The following is a 7,827-nucleotide window of genomic DNA, read 5'->3' as shown; positions in this document are numbered from 1 at the left end:
TTGTGAGTGGTGGAACTGGGGTTTGAAACCAGGTGGTCTGACTCTGGGTCCTGTGCTTTTAACCATTAGAGCATCCTGTTTCTCATACTGCAGCAACGGTGGCTTCCAGGGTGTGTGTCAGAAGTTGAAAATACCGCTCCCAAAGCTACTAAGAGGGTGGCTTTCTAATGGCAGGTTGTGGCCTGGAGCTTCATGGGATTGTATCCTCAACCCAAAGGGATGCACATGCAGTGTTTTACCGTCATCTCTGTCTTCACGCGATCTCGTGTGGTCCTGGCCCAGCTGGAGGTACCGGTTAGTGAGCGGTGGCCGCTGAGGATCCCTGGGAGGAGGACTGGTTTCCGAGCCTCTCATCTGCCGCGGCAGCAGCGTGTGTTGGTTAAGAGGATGGGCTCTCGAGTCTGGGGAGGGGGCGGCTAGCCTTTCTGTGCCTCGATGTCCTCATCTGTACAAAGGAGATAACGTAGGATTGTTGTGAGGATCGGCTTCATAATATACGTAAAGCGTTGAGAGCAGCATCTGGCACATGTTTGTTACATCATTTCCCTCTCTGCCAGGTGTGTGGTGCTTAGTTTTCCGCTGTGACCTCATTACGTTCCCACAACCACCCTCCAAAGAAGACGGTGTCACCCCAGGAGACCCGGTCACGACGGGACCCCGGCCCGTGTGGCTGAGGCCTGTGCGCCTTGCGCGGAGCGCGCTGTACTCCCGCGTGTCAGGCCCCGGAGCCGCAGACTCAGCCAGAGGGGCAGGTGCTGGAGGCAGCGCCGCTTTTCGCGTTTCAGCCATTTGGATATTTATTCAAATTTAAGTTATGAGGAATTTGTTTCTGTGGGAAAGTACACTATTAAATTCTGCCACTCAGATGAATTCATTTAGATTTTAAATTTGTAAAAGGTAGATTTTCTAAGAAGTTGAATGAGTGTGTTTCTACATTGATGTGCACACCTGAATGGTTTTGTGTGGGGCAGCAGAAGTATTTATAATGGAATTAAAATCTGTAGTCTCCTTTGGAACAATAATACAGATGGTGGTATTAAATTTTTAAATAATCATGTATTTGCTTTTTGAGAGTAATAACATCTATTTAAAATATGCGGATAACAATTTTTAATTTTTATGACTGCATTTGTAAGCTAGGAATAATATTTAAAGATTGAGTTTTAGTAATTTTATTTTCTTAGCCTGACAATTTGGTAAGTCTAACTTTGTGAGATTTTAGCCAAGACTTTAGTCGTTAGCTGTTTGTGACAAATCCTGTGCAATATTTAGAAACCTAGATGGCATAATGTTACTGCTTCCCTGTATAATGAAGAGCTATTATTTTCTGACACTTGATTGAAGTTTTAGAATGCTGATTAGGTAGGCAATTGTGCCTTCTCAAGTTTGAATTTCAAGTGAACTTGAAAAGAATACTTAAAATATTGTACTGTGTGAAGGAAATGTTGTAATCAAGATACTACTTATGTTTCTGCTGAACTCTCATTCAGTTGGTAGATGTGTTAGAGATTTAGGAGATGAAGAGTAATACTTTTCTCCAGAAGACTCACATCTTTGGCCTCTTTTCCATTGCTGTTTTCCTTTATCCAGCTTTGCTTGCTGGAGTGAACGTGTGGATTTGTCATCAGTTATTGAGTCTCGTTCTGTTCAGATTAGTGGAGGAAAGACAGGAGTGTGAAACGTGCAGTGTGTGAGAGTCTAGCTAGGAACGATGAAACCAATCCGTAAACAGAGAACCGCGAGAGCCTGTGTGGAGGGGCTGATGGTGGTTCTTGTTCTGGGCTTGGGGAAGCGTTAAGTTTTGAGTTAGGTGAAAGGGGAAAGCACAGCCTGGAGGTGGGTGGGCCGTGTGCAGGAGGCAGTTCATTTTATAAATATTTACTGAGCATCTGCTTTGTTTCAGGCACTGATACAACAAAGATCCCTACCCTGTAGGAAAGCTCGTAACTTCCTGTAGAAGTTCATAAACGAGTGGGGGAGGCATCTCCCTGTAGTAATACGGAGTGATTAATTGTACTGGGTGATATTGTCATAAAGCTGATGGTTGCACTTGTAGTGTATGGTGTCACTTTAGTTACGTTTCAGCTAGAGACAGGTAAATTATGGAAGGGACTCAGAAATGTGTATATATATATATATATATATTTTAAAAACTTGTATTAGTGATCTATTGCTGCATAACAAATTACTCCAAAACTTCGCAGCTTAAAACACCAAGCATTTATTTTCCAATTTCTGTCAGTCAGGCATCTGGGTGCGGCTTGTGTGGGTGCCTGTGACTCAGGATCTCTCACTAGGTGGTGATCAAGGTGTTGGCCAAGGTGGTAGTCATCAAGGTTTGACTGGGGGAGAATACTTCTAAACTCACTGCTGTGGTGCTGGGCAGCCTCCAGGGCCTCACTGGCTGTTGGCTGGAGACATCAGTTAACCTTGCCACACCAGCCTCTCGTGACAGGGACCAGAGAGACAGTGAGTGATAAGGGATCCCAAACGGAAGTCACGCCTCTTAATCACCTGAATTTGGAAGAGAAATCCCTTTTACCTCTTGCTGTAGTCTACTTTTAGAAGCTAGCCGCTAAATGCAGCCCACAGCCAAGGAGTAGAGGCGCCCACAGGTGTGTACGCCAGGTAACAGGGATAATTGGGAGCCATCTTAGAGGTTGCCTTCCCCCCACATTTTACAAGTGATCATTGTATATTGAGACCTTAAGACCCCTTGAGTTTTTTGGATAAAAGGAAGAGCAATAACCAGCCAAGGAACTTTTCTGATGGAAAAAAGAAAAAAAGAAAAACAGGTGTAAGTAACCTGAATCACAAATGTTTTTACTGAACATCTATAAACTTTGAGTTTTGATGTTGTCTTAAAATGGTAAGATGAGTTATTTCACCCTCATTAAACTTTCAATAGAACTGATCTCATTTCTGAGAATTGTTTTTAAACCTTTTCAAAGCAAAGCGTTTCTAAGTGAGAAAAAAGCTGTTGTTTGTGGCGTAGCAGAGAAGTTTACAAGTATGCCTCAATATAAGTAGTAGGTAAGTTCCTTTAAGGATTGTATGCTCTGAGTGGAATGATTTCAGGTGAACTATGGGACTCGTTCTCTTAAAGAAACTTGATGGAAATCTTTTTTATTCTCCTTTTAACTCTATAGAGGTTTGTGTGAACAGTGTAGAAAGGTTACGTGGTGATGGAGTGAAAAAAGCATTTTTGAAGACAGATTTGTGTCCAGGCTTCACAACCAATTAGAAATGTGGCCTCGGGCAATCCTGTTAGCTCCCCTAAGCCCAAGTTTTCTGTCTATAATATAGGTAAATATATATGAAAGAAAGTGCTTTGACATGAAGAATGATAGACTTATGAAACTTTATTAAAATCTTCATTTCAGAAAGGGTACAATTATATTAAGGTCAAATGTCTCACTAGTTCCCCATTTTCTGTCAGGATTCTAACCTAGAACATGCTGTTAGATAATTCTTAAGGTCTGCGTAATCATTTTACCCAGGAAAGACCACACAGTACCCTTGCTTATTTACACCTGAGATATGGCAACATATTAGGGAAGCCAAAGTAGTTCCTCAGAAATAGGAACTGAAATTTTTTTTTTACTGAAATTATTGCAGTGTTACTGCAATTAGTAAGATTTTCTGTTATGTAGACTGACTTACTGGAATGTACATTGAGAAATACTTGGAATCAAGGAAGTGTATTAGGTGCCTATATACATGTTATCCACCAGGAAGGAATAAAACCATGTGTCTCTGACTTAAAGATTAGGAGGAAGAATTCTTATGGGTTACTTTATAGATGTTTTTTCTTACTTTATTTCAGGGTTAATCCTCAACAATCTTAGATGAATGAAATGACTTGGCAGGGTGGCTAAATTGTTTAATCTTCAAGTTTTGCTCATAAAATTCACTCATGAATTTGTCCTCTCTTGGAATCTGGACAGCTTCCCTAACCAATGGCATAGAGAGAGAAATGGGGGTTACAGATTACTTGAACCAAAACATGATTTACTATCAGCTTCTTCCCTTTCTTCTTCTGTAATGAAACTGTAATAACAATGCTAGTTATAACCAAGTTTGTTCTTGTATGACTTGTCATGGATGCTCATGGTCTACTATCTGATGCTTTGCTCTGACTTGATTAATCTATAATATGGAACTTCATTGTGTGCTCCAGCACTCAGCTTTAACCGACTGAGCCACCCAGGCACCCCTCCAGCACTCAGCTGTAATGGAGTCCTTCTTGGCTGCTTTTGAAGCTTTCAAGTTGAAATGTACTTGTGACGGTATTAGGTTTATGCGAAGCAGAGATTCTTCTGTTACCGTTTTTCTTTTGAAATTAATACTGATTTCTTATAATATCTTTATAAAATAGTTTGTAACCTTCAACAATGAAATTTGACTGTGGTTGAGCTAGAATAGGATAACTTGCTTAAATTAGTCTCTTGGTTTCGGTTTGTATATTGATTAAGAGTCTGATTGGGTAACTCTTATCACAAACCTCCTAGTGTATAATTTGGTGCATCATTGAACAGAAGAGAATACATAGAAACTGTGAGATTGTGTGAAATCATATTCTGTTGGTAACTTCTTTGTTTCGTAGTGCTTCAAAGTGGAGTTTTGGTTTTCATTGTGAACATTTAACTAGACCTAAATATTTCACAGTTGGTTGTTTTTTGTTATTCTAAATAACAGGGCAGGGAACAATTCACTGTCTGAACCCGTAGATGCTGGAGAGCTAAATTCACAGAGGAAGAATAACTGACTGAAATTACAACTTTAAAGAATGGATGTATAGTAGACATTTTGGTGTTTGATCTTTCTGTATGAGGAGAAAGGCACTTAAGGCAGTGTTGTGTCTTATTTTAAAAAAACAGGAACAAGAAGGGCTTGCTTGGAAAAGTGCCTTTTTCTTCTGATCCTGTCCCTCCCCTCAACCTAACAATTACAAAGAATTAATCCCACTGCCTAGTGTGTTTTTATGAGGATATCTGTCTCCCAATTTTCTAAGGTGTTCAACTTTTATTAAGAGCAACAGTGCCTTTTGTTACAGGTTTTGGAATCCTGTCATTTATTCCAAACAGATCTGTATCCAGATAATGATGATGATGGCGATGATGAAGACAACTAATATTAATTCCGTGTGCCCCATATGCCAGGCCATGTGTGCTGAATACTTCTTTATGTGCATCATCTCACTTAATCCTCTGGGGAAACTGTGAAGTAAGAGTCATTATTATGGCAGTTTACCAGTGAGGAAACCAGGGCTTGGAAGGGTTAAGTAACTTACCCAAAGCAGAGCTGGGTTAGAGTAGATGGGTTTATTGTCCCTTGGGTCTTGTTTTGTTTATGGCTACTATCGCTGGAAGCGAAAAGTAAAATCATTGTCTTGTCTTGGTGCAGACTGAACTTTTATCCTGCTCATCCTGTTGCTGAAGGCACCCATATAAGGACAGGGGAAAGTGCAGAATAGTTCAAGTTGCTCTTAGCAAGGCACCTGAGTAGAAAAATAGCAAAACTCCGCGCCAGACTTGGCAGCCCCCTGTGTGTGTGTGACACTCTAACATGTACTACAACACATAGCATCATTTGCATTAGGATATTGTAGGCTGCTGTATGACCTAGGAATCATCCTTGACTTCTCTTTTGCCCATATTTCATTCCATCTTCAAGTCCTGAAGGTTCTATCTCCAGAACCCATCCCTGATTTATCCACCTGTGTCTACTCCTGCTGTTCTAGCTGTAGTGTAGAACTGGTCTTGCCTAGTTGCAGTGGCCTGGTATCTTCCAGCCTCCCACTGTCGCCCACCTCTAATATACTCACAGAGCGTAGAGTAGCTGAAGGAATCTTTTTCAAAGCCTAAAGAAGATCCTGTTGGCTTTCCTGCCTAAACTCCAATAGCTTTTCGTTGCAACTTAGAGAAAATCCAGCTTCCTACCCTCTCTCCTTGTGTACTGTGCTTCAGAGGTATTGGGATTCTTCATGGTTTTCATATTTACCAAGTTCGTTTCCATCTTGCGTCTTTGTACCTGCTCTTTCCTCTGCCTGGGCTGCTCTGGTCACTGATCATCTTGTGGTTGACTGTATATCATTTAGGTCTCAGTGTCCCAGTGCAGCCTTCCTTGGTGAATCTGGATACCCTCGCACCAGTACTCTCATGTTACTGTGTTTTGTTTTCTTTATAGTCCTCATCACACTCTGTTATGTTAATTTATTGCTTAGTTATCTATTTCCACCCCCACTAGCATGTGAACTTGAGGGCAGGGCCTCCCTTGTGCCTGGAAGAGTGTGCCTGGCATGTATAGCACAATTAAAAATATATTGAATGAATGAAAATTTTCATCTCACTTCAGTATTACATTATGAATATTTCTCCACAATCTTTTTTTTTAAAGATTATTTATTTGAGAGAGGGAGTGAGTGAGAGAGAGAGCGGGAGCGGGGGTAGGTGGGGGATAAGTGGGGGGGGTGGGGAGTGGGGGGGGGGAGGAGAGGGAGAAGCCGACTCCCCCACCGAGCAGGGAGCCTGATGATGCGATGCAGGTGCTGGACCTTTGGGATCATCTCCTGAGCCGAAGGCAGACGCTTAACCAGCTGAGCCACCCAGGTGTCCCTATTTCTCCACAATCTTAAAATATTCAGAATAGGAGTTGTGAACTCTGATTCACAGTCCAGAGCTGGCCTAAAGACACATTTGATTTGGCTTCTTAAAAAATGTTGTTAGAAGGGTAACTTACACCCAGTCAGGTGCCCGGATCTTAAGTGTACAACTTGGTGGCTTGTGCAGCCTTTTCTCAGATCACGATGCAAAAGGCTCTCTCACATCCTCCTCCCAGCCACGCCCCCTTCCCACAGGATACCTTGCATAATCTTTTTAAGTAGCTTCTCACGTTTATGCATTTCGAGATTTCACATAAAAATCCAGAATTCCAACATCCCTTGAAAGATGGAAAGATAGCAACACACGACCTGCTTTCTCTTTTGGCCGCAGTTTATTGTAGCTGAGAAGCAGGTGTCCAAAGCGGTGGCATGTGTTCTCCAGTTTGCCTCTAGTCATCACTCTGCCTTCTATCCCTGACCTTGAAATCAATTCCCAGTTGTCATTTATAAGTTCATTTGAATTTTTTATGCTGGAGAAATACTCATTTCTTCCATTTTCTCTATAAAAAAGTGGAAACATGATGGGAGGCTGAAAATGTATGTGAAACAGTTACATGAAAGGTTCTTACACTTAGTCCCCTTCATTCATATGTATTTGTTAACCACCTTAATTCCATGTGGTTGTGTTTAAAGGTGTTCTGTTGTATAAATGTGTCATTTAACCAGTCTCCTGTGGAGCATATAAGCTATTTCCAGTTTTTTGATGTTATCAAGAACAATGTGTAGATGAATTTTTATACAAATCATTTTTTTCTTTTCCAAGTTTTTATTTAAATTCCAGTTAACATACAGTGCAATATTAATTTCAGGTGTAGAATTTAGTGATTCATCACAAGTGCTCTCTTTAATACCGATCATCCATTTAACCCATCCCCCCCACCTTCCTCCAGCAACTCTCAGTTTGTTCTCTACAGTTAAGAGTCTGTTTGATGGTTTGCCTCTCTTTTTCCCCCCTATTATGTTCATCTGTTTTGGTTCTTAAATTCCATATGCAAAAATAGGGAATGCTTCACAAATTTGCATGTCATCCTTGTGCAGGGCCATGCTAATCTTCTCTGTGTTGTTCCAATTTTAGTCTATGCGTTGCCAAAGCAAGCACAAATCATTATTTTATTAGGATAAAATGTTATAAGTGGTATTTCTGGGTCAAAATTTATTTCATT

General features: G+C 41.0%; 1 non-coding gene across 1 annotated transcript; it reads right to left on the bottom strand.

Moving 5' to 3' along the window:
• Positions 1–7,657: 7,657 nt before the first annotated feature.
• On the bottom strand, positions 7,658–7,761 carry LOC115942208 (U6 spliceosomal RNA). The gene has a single exon (XR_004076823.1). It is a non-coding gene; the product is annotated as a U6 spliceosomal RNA (small nuclear RNA).
• Positions 7,762–7,827: the final 66 nt, after the last annotated feature.

Source organism: Leptonychotes weddellii, chromosome 4 (genome assembly GCF_054177405.1).
Source record: "Leptonychotes weddellii isolate Sample4059 chromosome 4, ASM5417740v2, whole genome shotgun sequence".
NCBI classification, from domain to species: domain Eukaryota; kingdom Metazoa; phylum Chordata; class Mammalia; order Carnivora; family Phocidae; genus Leptonychotes; species Leptonychotes weddellii.
The sequence above is the reverse complement of the archived record's forward strand: the minus strand, read 5'-3'. Positions and strand labels throughout refer to the sequence as shown.